This window comes from Lissotriton vulgaris, chromosome 2_1 (assembly GCF_964263255.1).
Source record: "Lissotriton vulgaris chromosome 2_1, aLisVul1.2, whole genome shotgun sequence".
Taxonomy (NCBI): Eukaryota; Metazoa; Chordata; class Amphibia; order Caudata; family Salamandridae; genus Lissotriton; species Lissotriton vulgaris.
Window position 1 is genome coordinate 134,422,909 of NC_141687.1, and position 16,408 is coordinate 134,439,316.

At 48.6% G+C, this 16,408-nt stretch overlaps 1 protein-coding gene across 5 annotated transcripts in view; it reads right to left on the bottom strand.

Moving 5' to 3' along the window:
• The window catches only part of AUTS2 (activator of transcription and developmental regulator AUTS2), a 157,950-nt gene extending 144,167 nt beyond the window's left edge, over positions 1–13,783 (bottom strand). For 2 of the 5 annotated variants that reach the window (XM_086954582.1, XM_086954583.1), the window contains exons 1-2: positions 12,606–12,800; positions 3,391–3,439 (exon numbers count right to left, since the gene is read on the bottom strand). The gene's annotated coding sequence lies outside the window, so the exon portion shown is untranslated. Of the gene's footprint in view, positions 1–3,390; positions 3,440–12,605 lie in introns of those variants that run through there. The other 3 variants (XM_086954584.1, XM_086954585.1, XM_086954586.1) reach the window with 3 other exon arrangements.
• Positions 13,784–16,408: the final 2,625 nt, after the last annotated feature.

Genomic DNA, 16,408 nt, shown 5'->3' on the forward strand with positions numbered 1-16,408 from the left:
TATATATGAAATTTCAGCGCATTTCATAATATTCGCAAAACTGTCTTCAATTCCGACAAGTTTTGTTTACGCACCAGAGTCAAATAACTACTTAGAGTTTAGTCACAAGCGAAGGAGCGAGGCAGCGCACAACAAAAATGGAGTAAAACGTGCTCTGGATTCGCACTGTACACCTGAACTAAGGCTATGAACTCAGAGATGCAGGTTGAGGTAAGACTGGGAGACCAAACGCCCCTAATAAGCAGCCGCCACCTAGGATAAACTCATCATGAGAATTTCAAACACTCTTATACGCAAATAGGCCTTGGATGATAATGAACGCTGTGCTGTGTTTTAATATCGCAACCTAACAGTATAATGGTGACTTAAAATGTATTATTCCCACAAATCACCATCAAGAATCCACAACAGGCACAGAATAGAGAATAGGAGCAGACCAAAATTTCTTTGATTGAAATATATTTTATATATAGCATGTGAAACACACTTCTGTCATTTCTTAGCACTATAAATGATAGGCGTCACTAACGTCCAATTGATTGGTACTCAGTTTAACAGATGAAAGGCCTTGTTGATCTTGAACCGTTACTTACACCACCCAAAATACCTCAGTAATGCAAGTTAAACCCACTGAGCTGTCCTACTGGCTATCAGACTTTTTAAACAATATAATTGGTAATTTATGCCATTAGCAGTGCTTTCACAATATGTCTACTGTTTTGCGCCCTGTAGCAACATATTTATATGATCTGGACTGGAGCAAAATCTATTTGCTACATGTCTTATTATAAACATGCTGCTAGATAGATGTGCCCCGCTCTGCCCATGAAAAGTGGAAAAAAAGAATTAGAGGGCCCTACAGCACGCCTGCTGCCTTCAGAACAAATGCAATGATGGAGCTGAAAGATGATCGCTCAGAACTGTAATTCAAAGCAACTAAACATTAATGAAAACACATCTGTTTGATGCTGGACATGGGTGCTGCCCAGATATTGTACCACAACATCGTGGACTAAACGTCGCCTGGCCCACTGGAGTTAATAATGGAAAATCTATGCCCAGTGGGATGATATTTTTGTAAGCGCTTTTTAGGACACTTTATTAACTTGAGACAATATTTTTGTCCACAAAATTTGACATGCAGCTGCAGACCATGGTGTTGTAAGGATAAAGTTAAAATCATACAGGTGCACCGAGCAGGCGCTGCAGGTATTATTTTCCTAAAAAAAGACAAAGACTGTCGGTAAGGAAAGTCTGAACACTGCATTCACTTCTCTCTACATTTAGCAAAGAGTTGTTGCACACCTGCTGCGAGGCAGTCAACTGCAGCCGCCAGCTGCCCGCTGCCCTTGCTGCATGTCATGCTTCCCACTGTGTAACTTGCATGCGGCTGTTTTCAACCTGCATCATTGCAGCTCCATTTTGGGCTAAAATCCATACATTGCTACATAATTCTTCCACTCCTAAAATTACTCATCATTCTCCCAACCTAAAATGGACGCAATTTGTATGTGTGTGCATGTGTTTATTACTATTTCACAGCCCAAACTTAACCAGGGAGCAAGGGTTCACCCTACATGGTGGAGTAAAAGATGTGTCCCTCCCTCCCACCGTCCTCATCTTGCCCCAACCCAGACCCACTGCAATTTCTTCAAAAACCTTCACACAGTGCCAATGAAGCGCTAAATAAATCAGAAACGTGTATATCCCATTCCAGCTAGAGAGGTATCAGGCAAAACCCTTAAACACCGAAATCAAGCACCCACCAACTGTCAATGAATAAAGTAGAACCACACAATGATACGAGTAACACTGCACCCCGTCCGACACAATCGAGCATGTATGAGCGGATCATGATACTAGTAACACAGCGTCATAAGCTGAGGCAGACTCAGGTCTGTGGTGGTAAGAGTGCAACCATGCGCAGGGTCCTCAGATTTACAGACGTGCTGCAAAGCCATGCCAATATCAGAATGTGCACTATAAAACTTGCAGTAACATATCCTGACATTGCCCGACCCTCATGGGTGTTGCAGTCTGGAGTATGAACCATTGCCATGAGGGAGCTCGTCTATGACGTGTTCTAGAGCGACAACCGGGCCCTTTGGGGTGCCTAGTGCTTGCAATGCCAAGTGTCTGTGTCGGTCCAGAAATAAAGCAGAACAAAAAAAGCACACCTCAAGGTCGTCTGAAGGAGCCAGCACATGAGAGGGTAGAGAGACATGCCATCTCTTGACAATCTGACTACTCGCACACACCAAGAGACCCGCTGAGAGTAGAGGCGCTATAAAAGTACAGTCAACCATGCAGTCACGTCTGGTCACTCCTATTTAGCAATAAAAGATCCCAACCACGCCCTTGGCTTTGATCGAGCTGGGAGACATGTTTACAATAGCATTTAACACATTGCACCCAAAAACAGTCCCACATATATATTTCACAAGGCGTACCCGAGCCAGTCTGTAAAATGCGTGAGCAACCGCAGAATCGGAGAGGCAAATAACATGATCTATCTATCTATCTATCTATCTATCTATCTATCTATCTATCTATCTATCTATCTATCTATCTATCTATCTATCTATCTATCTATCATCTATCTATCTATCTATCTATCTATCTATCTATCTATCTATCTATCTATCTGTCTATTTGTCCATTTGTCTATCTATTTATCCATCTGCCTGTCTATCTTTCTGTCTATCTTTATATCTATCTATCTGCGTCTCTCTACCTATCTATAGTTAGACGTCGATTAGAAGAAATGCATGAAAAACACTGTACTGAAAAATAATATTCCGAAAACACACAAACTAAAATATAATTTGTACTGGTTATCAATTGAAATTATAAGCAAGCCCGTATTTACTAAGCTATGCTGTAATGGTAAACACACCAGCATTGCGAGAAACAGGCCATAGCTTGCACATGATGGAATATAGACACCGAAATTGTATTATTTTCTAGGTATGTTTCCCTAGTAATATTCCACAGTCTGCCTTATGCTACTAGCAGACGCCACGTCCACAGCCTCTGTTCGACCGGTGATTACTGTTACAGATTGACAGAAAATCAATGACAGGCATGTAAAGACAAGCGCGCTCCAGTCCGAAGGGCCGCGCAATAAAACACCGCTCTTGAGGAACAACGAACCGCGTCGGGGTCCAGTCACTTCTGTTTTTACGCGGTTCTCGTTAAAGCCGCTCTACCTTGTCTTGTTTACAGTAAGAGACAATACATACGTAAAATGCAGACCGATGGAAAAGATAACATCGCTGACAAACTGCCACAGACGACAGCCGGAGTTAAGTTAAATACAGTGCCATCTTTCCCCGCCTCGGAAGAGGCGAATGAGAAACAACCCCGCTGTGATAACGCTTGTGGTCTTACCTTTATTTGTGGTGCTGTTAAACAGTCTCTCCGAGCCGCCACCAGAGGCCTAATAAAAGAAAGAAAACAACATGATGTATTAATGCTGAAAGGACTGCCGTCCACATAAACAGTGCAGAGTGCTTTATCGCGCTAGCTCACTGCAGTTGCAGAAAGTCGTCAGTAGAGGGCGCGCTCTGACTGCAACATATAAAGCACGAGGCATTTCGTCACTTTCCTGCACACAAACCCACGACATTCCACACACCTCTCATCGGCGCCCCTTCTTAACAGGGGAGCATTGTGTGGTTTTCTTTCTCTGAGGTGAACGTGGTGTGCTCAGAGAGTCCACTATCTCACAAAGCAGCTTCAGTCACTGTACCTCATAAAAGTCCAGATTAGCAACACGTGATTAAAAGAAAAATGCACACTACCCCGAAAAGTAAATTGGCTCCTGCACGCGCGACATCTCACTATTAAAGATAACCTCGATACGTTTTTTTCGCTTTCCGATCATCATGTGAAAATGTTTTGCAAACACTCTATTTCATCTTGAACTCACCATTAAATCGTATGGTCACAAAAAAGATTACATCGTGTATATGCAACACAACTGCTTGCAATGTAACCCAATAGAGATTTGGTTATTGTTTCCCAGCTCAATGGTGTCATTTTATCGCCCTGGGAGGATTAAAGTCTGACAGGACCCGACTGGTTTTGAACTTGATACATGCATAGATCCCTTTCTACGGAGACATCACACCAGGCATGAATGAGAACCCCCCTCTTAAACACCTCCATCCCCTAGGGCAGGGTATAGAGCGCGCAGGGGGACTCATTTTAGAATACTTTTCTAAAATGCATTATGGTCACAGCTGCAGCCAAAGTAAATCTCAAGAGAAAACATAAGCAAGTCATTAACCCTAAAGCACAGGGGTGACGCCTGTCAGGGGCCCTGGTGCAAGGAAGGACATGGGCTCCCTGGCCGCTGTTCGAATGGTGAAATATAGAAATAACCAGGCATCCGTGGGCTCCTTGAGACCCTGGGCCCCGGTGCCACTGCACCTGCTGCACCGATGAAAGCTATGCCTCTGCGTCAGCCTGCCCTAGCTTTATGTTGACTCTAAGAATGCTGGCACTCTAACTTAACACCACACACTGTCCCAAGCCCTCCATCCTACATGGGGGGGCGAGGGGGGGGGGGCACCCCTCTGTAACCTAGTCTTTATACTCAAATCATAATGGTTGAGATTTGCAACAAACTAAGGTGAGGCTAAAAAAACACAAATGTGTGCGCTTACTGCTACTAAGTGCTTCTCAAAAAATGTAGTTGCATAAGGACTGGGGAGTCATAGTTAAATGCACCCTGGCCATGATATGGGGCAAGCAGTATAGACGTGAGTCAAATGTGCATGAAATGTATGTGAGAAATACAGCATTAATAAGGTATTTCAACCATCTGGTCCTGGCCGCCGTATATGGGTTTATTTATGGGTTCGGGTAGAGATGAGCATTGAATAAATAGGCAGAAAAGAGTCCGGTGACGTAAGGGGGGGGGGGGCTCTTGAGTTCGTCTGTCACAGGAATGAGTTTCCTTCCAATAAGGGCCACTTTCTGGAGAGTTCACCAGATATTGCCCGCCCGCACGAGATAAATACAGTGCAGCCTCGTGTCCCTCGCGACAGATCATCACCAGGACGTGTTCCTCCAGCAGTGTCTCACGTGACCCCATAGGGTTGTGACAAGATTCTAACACAAGGCGGCCACCCCTGGTGTGGACTGTGCACCTATAGCCCCTATGTGCGCCACATCCAGTCCCGCGAGCGCGTGTCTCTGCACGTCAATCCGCCGGACTGCCACCCCACCGTGACATCACTGGCTTTAACCCTTTCCCAACCTTGACCCCCCCCCAGGTCTCCGTTGCTTCTGAGGGGCAAGCAGGCGGACATGGAGGGGCGTCGCAGACAGGAAGCAGCTCTCCGAAGGGCCTGTTTACTTCCGGTTCCTGCCAACACTGCCTTTTTGACCCCTGTGAATAGAGGTGGGAAGGCCAGTACTATAAGTACCACAGGGCAAGCCATGGCAGCAGCTTCCCAATGCATGTATGTGACTACCAATGCCCCCAGACCCCCCCCCCCCCTCCTCCCCTCACACGTGTGAGTTAGAATTCACAGGACTCACGTCTAGGCAGGTAAGTCTCTGCCGCAGGGGGCATGGGAGCGCTTTGGGCTGCCCCCCCCCCCCTCCCCCAAAAAAACCCTCATTGCGTCTGTTTGATGCCAAACTGTTTTCATCAAGCATGGAAACAGGGGCTTGCTTCTGCTTTACATAAAGCTTTCCACAGAACAACACAAGCGTGTCTTTCTTGCACCCCAAGGGCATCACACAGGGCCAGCATTTCAACTGTGTGTCTGGGTCTTGTCATTACAAGCAGATTACAGTTACCAAAATGTGCCACCTAAGTGTGTATGTGTATTCATTTTTAAAATACTTCTGAAGAAGCGCAGACATCACAGTAGGCCTTAAACTGTTGTTTTTTTAAGGAATGCGAGTTTGCATTGAATAAATAAGAACACAACGAGATGTACGTGGAAAGCGTGATGGGTGACTGGGTGGCTACGTAAACGTCAAATGTTCAGGGTCACTGAATTGTGCGGCAGGAGAGGACCAAATTGTGTGGCATCGCTGAATACATTATGCTGCAAGAAAATGCAAATTACGCTGCGTAATGCAGCACATTTTGTGACAGTATTTCGTGTTGTTGTCATTTTCATCCATGCTACCACAGTTTTAGCAAAAGTTTCGCCTAATTAGGGCAACTCTAACACTCAAATACAGCAATAAACAACTGAACCCGGGCCATCCACTGAGCAGCAACCCCCACTGTGTTTTAGTAGATGTGATCCTTTGGAGCTAGAAGAATTTTAATTTTAATTAAAAAAATCTAATTATGATGTACATTGGGTTTATGTGGCAACTATGGCATATCCATAAATCCACAGCCACCGAATCGTAAAACTTCCAGTGGCCCTGACATAGTTCCATGGATAGAAAGATGTAAGAAGCCGATAAATAGGCCATCTTAACAGAGTTATCAACGGATGAATCTGTACAAATGTCACAGCTATTCTCAACATATAACCGCTCTGCAGATATTGTTTATTATTGGTCCAATACGGGCACGACACCACACACACGAATAATAGATGGTGTGCGCGCGCGTGCATGCAGGGGACCAGGCCGGGTTAAATAGCTAAAAACGCTGATGTGTTCCCTTTGACCTGCTGGGTAACCTAGCGTGGAATTAAAGTGCGTCATTGGCTGCTCCACGGTGTAGGGTGTGACGTGCCTTATGCACGTGCGTGCACGTTTAACACATACTGTTGGAGCCGGACCTGCTCGAAGAACTAAAAGCGGTAATATATTCAATTCGACCCGCTATCCTAAGCCAGTATCTAGGCGCGCCTGGAGTTAGAATAGTAAACACATGCTCCATTACGGTCAAACGCCGGCCCTCCTGTATACAAGTATCTACATGTATGACGTGTTGTGTATGTGTTTTGAGGGACTGTGTCGACTCGTCACGGTTCAGTACAAGGGCTGTGCATCCTGCCCGGCCCTCTGCTCGCTCCATCATTAATATTGCACAGAGGGTACGGGGTTCTGGGGGGGCCCTGCTGCTGGCTCAGGGGTCTCATTAAGAGGGACGCCTGTAGCAGCGACCCCGGGCAGCACGTGCATTGTCAGGGGAAATCTAGCGCGCACATGCCCGGTCTGGCAGCCGTCGAGGCCGCAGACTAGAAGTCCTAATCAGAAATCGATAGACTGCTAAACCGCTCCACGGGCAGGGGCGGCGCGCCCCCGGCTCCGTCTGTCGTGGGGGGTTGGCCGGCCTTTTTAAGGATGCTAAACACCCACGGGCGGAGGGTGCCGGGCTCGGCCGTCGTCCGATACCAGCCCCCTTTACATTAACCTGCTGATGTATAGGACATTTTATTGTAACAGTGTTACAAAGGAGGCAGAACAAAAGGTTCCTTCAATTGCACATTTTGTGTTATAGAAAAAACAGTTCCTATGCTGAGCCCCCCCCCCCCACCCCCCCCCCCGAAAAAAAAACGTGTACATATTCATATTTCAAGGGAGACAAAGAGAACGTAAAGAAGTCTGTGTTTTCTTTTTTTCACAACATTTTGATGTTTTCAAAACTGTATAATAGGCGTGGAAGCGTTTTAGGAAACAAACGCATGTTGTAATATGTTATTTGTGATGATACACGTGTATTTCTGTTAATGGTGCGAGTTATGTATGCTGCATATGCCGTATTACTGCGTTATAATATACGTAACATCATTTATATGTTATAAGTTCTGTTACATCGTATATTAGCTGCTATGGCCGATATTAGGTTTATGCAGTGTTTTGTTTTATATTTTGATTTATACAGTCCTGTGTTCCTTATGGAGGACACATTTTAAGTTGTGATACATTTTAAGTAGTCTTGGCGCCTGCTTTGAATTTTGTTTGCTACGTGCTGTTTTATGTTACGCTTTATGTCTCTTGATATTAGTCATTTTATTTTAGAATATTCTGTTCTTGTATACACAATTTCTGCTGTTTATCGAGTCATTTGCTCAGATTAGCAGAGGGCCGCCTGTTGTTTTGTATCTTATTCCCGGGGAATGGGGACCCCATATGTAGGCCTCAACTACAACCACCCAACTCCTGCGTAAGTGATGTTACTAAGAATTGTGCTTTGAGACTAGAGGTCTGTGATGTGTCATGATATGTCATACACTGTTATTTATGATGTGTTAGGTTGTTTTATGTTATTTTGAGCGGTGCTTGTATTGCACAATGCTTGACTTGTAAACAATATGTTGTGCTTTTGGCTGCCTCGGATAAGATGGGTGACTGCTGCGGCCTTTAGCTTCACGTGGAGGGAGAGCCTAGCTCCCCTCTCCTTATCCCCCACCTGGGGAGGGTGTGGGTGCTTTTATTCTCACCCCCACATGTGTGTAAGTGAAGTGACTGAGAAGGGAGTTCTGAAGTCAGGTGTCAGAGAGCTGCCTGCTGGTCAAATGTGATATCCCATGTTACGTGACAGTGTAAGGTATGCTCAATATTATGTGAGGTGTTACGCTTGTGGCACAGGACAAATCAACGCAGGACGCGTTGCATTGTGCAGTCGTGTGGTGTGTTGTGTGACGCCTGATCCTCACAGGTGCACCCCAGTACCCAGTCACTCCGGGGCCTTCGACGCATCCTGCGGCACCATAGCGCCCCTGTATGACGTGTGCACTCATTAGACACGAGGCACGCTTCAGTGTATGCTTATATATATATATATATATATATATATATATATATATATATATCAATGTATATATGTATGTATATATATATATATATATATATATATATATATATATATATATATATATATATATATATATATATATATATATATATATATACACACACACACAAGCAAAATAATCCCAGTGTGAATGCGTTAATTAGAAAAGCAAGATGTCACTGTCACTTCATCTGAAGTCCCTGAAGTGTATTATCTCTGAATAAATACCATACTCAAATTAACACCTTTTTCTAAATATACCGCACGTTGACCTTTGACCGGAAGGGTGCCAATTTCATGTCTTGCAAAGGACACCATGCACAGTTTACACATCGTAGGGAAAATCGACATACACTTGCCTAGGTTCTTATTCGAGGCCTTCTAATCTTCTTAATTTAAAGTGACTTATCACACTGGACACATGGATCGCCGCCAAAGCCCTTTGGTAGAAATCCGACTACTTGGCATCAATCAATTTGTATCACTTCTAAAGCGCTGAGAAGCGGCGTGTTTCCAAAGTGAGCTATACATAAATCCGGCTAAAGCAAATTAGAAAAAATGACAAGAGCTATCTAAAAAAAATCGCCTGCTTGTATTAATTCTGACAGTGAAATAACGACCCTTCTCGGAGCATTATTCAGGCTTTCGAGAATATTGTTTATGAGACACCACAGTATTCTACAAAGAAGTCTTTAAAATTTCACTGAAACAAAGAAAGAAGGCGAGTTGCAAAATATCGCAAAATAAAAACAAATAAAATAAATGCCGTTACGGAATTAGAAAGAAAAATGGAGGTAAAATTACCCACAAAAGGAAATGTGTCAAGGGGTGGACGATGCCCGGAGTTTTTGACAAAGAAGTTCCTTCGCTGTTACCCTTCTTTTGTGCGCTGTGCCCGCCCTTGCTGCGTTTTCCTCCTGTTTTCAGCCTGGTGACTATTTCGGCTTTCAGATATTAAAGCAGGTGATAACCAGGTGAGCTGATGTCTGCATTGATTTATATTTTTTTTAATTAAAAACGGAGTTGTTAACGAGCACTCTCACAAACCGAAACTGCACCTGGCAGGCTTGGTGCAACGCGAGAGACGCGTTCGGCCGCCTCAGACGGGGACATTTCCTCTTCCCGTTGCTTTTGTGAAGAGATTACCATTACATGCCAATAATATTCGCCGTGGTGTTTTATTCGCGAAACGAAACTGTATTAGTTGTGTTTTAAAATGCAGAGGGAGCAACTGCGCGCTCAGGCAACACATAGAAAAGGGGCTCTGGAAAAATACACAATATCTATCTATCTATCTATCTATCTATCTATCTATCTATCTATCTATCTATCTATCTATCTATCTATCTATCTATCTATCTACTCACACACACACATGTATAAAAAGACATGCACAAAGCAGCATGTGGTTGGTGTCACTCTGAATCACCCTATGCAAACATGTCACCCGCCACTGACCTCTTGGTCTCTCGGATTTTACGTGATTTTACGTGGGCGCCAGCCCCTTCACGTGGCCAGCGAGGGGACATGAAACGCGCCGGTGGGGCACAGTCTGGGGTACTACTCAAACACTGCAAGCGATTCCTTGAATGTTAGGTTCACAACGCACACAAGGTGCATGGTCGCCCCATTATCAATGCACCAGGGATATCTGCTGCGACTGAGCGCAGATGAGCGCAGGCGGCGGGCCCTGCCGTCAGTCAGCAACACGCGGCCCCAAGACCCCGGGCTTGGATGAGGGCCCATCCATCTCGCTTAGTGGGGGAGGGTGCGGGGAGCTCCCTTGACAGCAGCAGCCCTGGCTCGGTGTGAAGAATACGGATGACCCGGTCACTAATGTGTCTCTTTCATCTGAGCCGACCCCCGGGCAGGGACAGCAGGCAGGGCAGAGCAGGGGGCGGAGGGGGCGGATGTCCGGGACAGCCGTCGTTTAACCTCCACACAGGAGGAGGCTGCAGGCCACGGCGGAGGCTCGGCCGCTCGACTTCTCTCCAGCAGCTTCTCTGCGCCAGGCTACATTCGTACACCTCCTGGCAGCGTTCAGGAGTGGCACGTCCTTTAGTGGCCGTGCGTTCTGTGGGACAGAGTGTCCTTGGGTGCCACACTCACTCTTAATGGAGTGTTTAGCACTGCCCTGGCATGAGCCACATTCATCACCTCCCTGGAGCGCACTGCTCCGGCGTGCCACACTCCCCCTAAATAAATGTATCTGGGTCGCCACTGTAATACCCTGCCACTGTGTGCGTATGAGGGTTCTGCACTCACCAAAGTTATGTCATGGCCTGCCTAGGTGCATAATTCTCATCAAAGCCCTGGCATGGCCTTCCTCGGGATGTCAAATTCATCCGTGTCTTGGCACGTGTCTCCGTGGTACTACTCTTTTCATAGGCTCTGCTACCACGTGTCAGGGGTGCCACACACTTCTGCGTCTTGGCACAGCATGACCTGTGATGTCAGATGTTCAGTACCTTTTCAGGATGGCATCTTCTCGCCTCCTCTTTTACAGTGTCTGGGACCCCGTGTCTTGCACTGTCACGCTGCACACTCTCGAAGTGCAGCGGACATGCAGTTGGCACTTTATCCAGTGACATGGCACAACTTGTCTTGCGGGTGGCACACTGTCCAATGGCATCATGCGGTTTGTCTGGCAGCGCTGTACTAACAATACCCTGATGCAGATAGCATGCAAGTGGCATACATTCCATGCCTCGGCCCGGTGGGTCCCCGAGTGCCAGCCAGTATCTCGGCGGCCCCACACTCGTAAGTGTCATGCCACCTGCGAGTCTTGCAGCGCCACACTTCACTCTGCTGTGCCGTGGCACAGAATGTATGGTGGTGAGTGACTCACAGTGCCACTGTTCAGTGTTATGGAGTGGTAGCATTTGGGTGTTACACTAGAACCTGCCCTGGCATAGTGTGTATGTGTGCGGACGCCGCATGGTTCCGTCCCACAGTGTCTGACAGTACCACCCGCTTCCGTGCTAGGTGTGACTTGCGCTGCCACACACTTCTGCCCCTTGGCACAGAAGTGCCACATTCGCCCGCGTTCAGCCACAGTGTTTATGGAAGAGAAATGCCCCTCAATGCTGTGTAACTGGGGTCTCTGACCTACAGAAGCACACGTCGTCTACCCCCTCTAAGCTCTGAAAAGCAGTGGTACAGATGAAGCGGCCTCGGTACCCTTTCCTTATTCTCGCCACGGCCCCCACCCCGCGTAGACAGGCTGACAGTTACCCGCATGGAAGCACCCCGCCTACCTTACCCACAAGGGGTGTCTGCCCTGGCCTCAGGCCCCAGCTCAATCCACGCCTCCTCCCCCCATTAGCCTCCCCCTTTCGTCCCCGGAGGGGCGCTCCCTCCCTCCCTCCACACACATCCCAGCCGCTCGTCTCTCATTCTCCGTGCCTCCGGCACATCTCTCTCTGGGGGGCGGCTGGCCCTCCGCCGCCCTCCCTCTCTGCCTTTCATCCATTATCCGTGTCATGCCCCATGCGGAGACACCCTCCCGCCCCCCAGGATCAGAGCAGCTCCGTCTCTTGGTGTCGAGAAGTCCCCACACAATGATGACAGATGGACTGAGAGGGCAGGACAGGCATTTGTAACTTGTGCGTAAAAGCCCCTCGACAGAACGTAAAGCACGTCAAAGAAAGCCAGGCTGCGCCCGCCTTGCACCTCTGCACAGAACCTCCTTTCACGACCAGGGCACACAGGACTGGGTCTTTCAAGTGGACCATCTGAGTTTTCTAATTAAACATGTAAAGCCAATCAAAAACAACAACAAAATATTCAGAGACCACTTGTTTTTTAAAGCGCAGAGCTGCCCCCTGTGGCTTTGGCGCTAAAGAAATAAAAAACACACTATTAACAGAAGCAACACTACCTCGCCCAGTCCCGCTCCGGGACCCGCGGGCGCGCTCGCATGACTCGGGGCCCGGCAGTTCCTCCGCTTCCAGAAAGTCTCGGATTTCGTATCCAAAGCAGACAATTGTAACCGGGCAAACAGCGAACAAAAGGAACCCGGCTGCCCTAAAGTGCACAGAGAGGCAATGTGATGAAAGAAGAACCCCCAGGTGCGTTACGCCTACAGAGCCAATTCGCCTCACCTGGTGGGGGTTCGTGAGTTTTACGCAGTTCCTTCTGGTTCCCAATCCAAAAGTTCGGAGAAAGCTTTTGTTCCCTTTGCTTTAGAACCCAGTAGAAAATAATCCATGGAAGAGGGGGTCTTCCTTCCAGTCGGTGACCAGATGATGCCCAACCATCCTTGCGTTCGTGGAGAGCGGAGAGAGCCCACTCCCTGGGAGGGGGAGTCCGCGGACGGGAAATGGCGAGGGTCCGGCAGACAGAGGAAAGGGGATGGTCCGAAGGTGGGTGGGTTCCACGGGCAGGAAAGGTTTCAGGGGAGCAAGGAGAGGGCCACGGCTTGGAGGGGAGAGGTTCCACTGAGGGCCAGTGTGAAATGCGCGGCCAGGGGGAGAGACCAGAGCGCTCCCAGCGCGAGGAACAATTCCTTTAGTTTGAAAGGTGCGAGGGTCGGGGCCAGTCAATTCTCCACGGGAGGCTTCTTTCCACGGGTCTGTGGGGGGACAAGAGGCTCCAGGGACCCCAAAGGGATGCGCCAGAAATGGAGATTGCAGGCGGTCCACGCGCGGAGAAGAGTGCCCAGGTCAGGCTGGCGGTGTGGGTGAAGGGGTTCAACCAGGGGCGACGGGAGCACGCTGCCCTCAGCCCGCTAAACCCCGGCTCGGCACTCTGCCTCCGCCGGGAGAAGGGCGCTCAGCGGCCGGACAAAGGGCGCCATGTGCGGCGTGCGCGCTCGCCGGGTGCCGGGGTCTGCCGCCGCTCCTGTGCCGCCGGTGCTCCGCAGCCTGCTCTCCGTTCCCTGGTCAGGTGAATTCCATGGGAGACCCCCACACTCCTCCAGAGCTCCTCGAACGGCGTCCCCGGGGCTCCTGCCCGCGATGGCTGCCCGCCCCCGGCGCACACAGGGCTCCCTTTCTCCTCACTGCTCCGGCTCTCCGTCTCCAGGCTGCACACAAGTGCACTGTTCATTCACAGACTGCATTCCGAGGCGAGGGCACTTCCCACAGCCGGCTGCGCTGCGCCTCCTCTCCGCCACCCCCTCCTCCCCCTCCCTCCTCTACCTGACTTCACTGCTGCATTCAGAGCTCAGCCTTTCATCGGCTGTCGTCCCTGCCACCTCGCGCTGACTGCTGTCACAAGCGGTGATATTCATCTACTGACTGCTGTCTGTCGCCATCTCACTTGCTGCTGTCATCCCTCTCTTTTAGTGCGGCTGCTCTCTTCCTATCCATTGCCACACTCTCTCTGAGTGCTGTCACCCTCTTCCTGACAGCCGTCACCCTCTCACTGGCAACAGCCAATCTCTGTTTTAGTGCTGTCTGAGTGTTTTCATCCCACTTGCCTTTGTCGTGTCCTCTCAGTGACAGCCCTCGGAGAAGGTCTTTGCTGGTATTGTTTGCGCAAAATAAACAATTCAGTTTGCTCACTCTCTTTGACCCCCATAATTTGCCCAAAGACTGCTGGCCCCTTTCCACTGTTTGCACCCGCGGTGACTGCTGTCATTCTCCGCTGCCACCCTTTTTGAGTGCTGTCACACTCTGCTGACTGCCGCCACCACCTCTCTGGCATATGCCACCCTGATATTTTCTGTTACCTCCAAGGGACTGACAGCGTCGCACCCTAACTGGCTCCTGTCTCGTTCTTGAATGCTGTCTTCCTGTCACTGCACACTGCCTCCCTCTCACTGGTTTCTCATAATGTCTCTTTGACTGCTGATACCCAATTTCTGACTGGTCACTCACAATGGCTGTTGCCACCCCCCATCAATGGATTTATTAGTGCAAGAAAGAAAGAATCAATCAATCAATCAATCAATCAATCAAGAGTATTTGTAATGCGCGCTACTCACCTACTAGGGTCTCAAGGTGCTGGGGGAGAGGGGTCCGCTACTGCTCGAAAAGCCAGGTCTTGAGTTGCTTCCTGAAGGAGAGATGGTCCTGGGTGAGTCGTAGGTGGGTGGGGAGGACAATCAGTTTTGGCCTCCAAGAAGGCTTTGTTTCGTCTTCCTTATGGAAACTAATGCTGTCATAAATCCAGCGATGGGTGTATATATATACATCACAGTTTCCATAATATATATATTACCTACTGGCTCTCATGTAACGTAACTGGTGCTTTGTAAAGCGCTCTGATACCCGATTCGGGTCAAGTTTGCGCTATATAAAACTCTGCAAAAAAACCTAAAAACTGGCGGTTGCCAGTAGGTAGTTATAGTTGGGACCTAGTTTCCATAGGAAGAGCGTTTTTTGTTTTGCCAATAACGTTCGCACCACTTTACAAATCTGCTCAAAATTTTCAAAACTTTTCCTTTACTTGGTTCAGTTGGTGTGTTTTCCCCATGCATTTTGAACATGGCAACACCCTGAACCTCTGAACAGAATTACACCAAATTTGGCACAAACCTAGGTGTTGGTCTGGAAGTGTGCCTTTTGTGATTTGGGGTAAATCAGTTGGGTAGTATTCACAATATTTAAGGTTAAAAATATAGATATCTTGGGACGCAGATCCTTGCAGTGGACTCGCAGATCCACAGTCCCTGTGCTGAAATTTGATTGGCTGCCAACACTTCAACCAGGAAGTGTTGGTAGCCATCTTGGGACTCGGCTTAAAGCAGACTCCGACATGATGAATGTAAAAAATAAAGAAAAAGGGGTAGGGTAGGAATACCCTGACCCCACAGATATGACGGGGAGGGGAGGGGGGGGGGGTGGCCCACAGGGATGCTGCAGGGGGGTTAAATGCCTTTTTTAAGATTACATGATGCTGCAATTTTGCTTGTGAATCTGCAAATCTGTGGCAACATTTAACAAAAAAAGATGCACGGTCTCCATGCATCTTTTTAACAATCCCCCTGGCAGACCAAATCCTGGGGGCATGTAAAAAATAAAGCAAGGGGTGCATGGGGCCCACCTCCTAGGGTTCATTAAAATGCCGAGGACCACCACCTCGCTGGGACTATTTATTAAATTAGTGCGGGGAAGACCCATATGGCCTCTCCTGCAGCCCAGAGATTTCCAACTCCTAGGGTTTAATGTAGAAGAAATCGGTGAGACCTCTTCATGCCCTGGGGACAACTACCTTCCCAGGGCTGTTTATTTTGTAATGGGGCCCTAATGTACCCCCCAGGGAAGCACCTCCTCCCCTGGGCTAAAATTATTTTTTTACTTTAAATGGGAAGGGGGCTGTGCGACCCCCCCCCTCCCGGGCACTATCTCAGCCCCGGGGACCAACACCTCCCTGGGGCCGGCCTTAGAAGAAGAAAGGAGGGGGACTAAGTGGGAGCCCTCCTGGAGCCATACATGGCCCTGGGGAATGCCACCCCCCAGGGTCAGCTCCTGCTATGTCCCAGGGTGCCCACCCATGGGACAATGCTGTTTGATATGGCTTGGCGAGCAGGGCCGGACTGGGAACCAAAACCGTCCCTGGCAAAGTGCTCGGCCAAACCCCGCCCCCCCTCCGGGGGGGTTGTGGGTGCCGCCGAGCTTTTTGCCAGAGCCGGTTTTCGGCGATTTTGTTACAGGGTCAATTTTGCAGCTATGCTGCAAAAAGGGCCCTGTAAACAAAAACGGCCCCCAGGGGCCCCAAACTGGCCCCCACCCATGC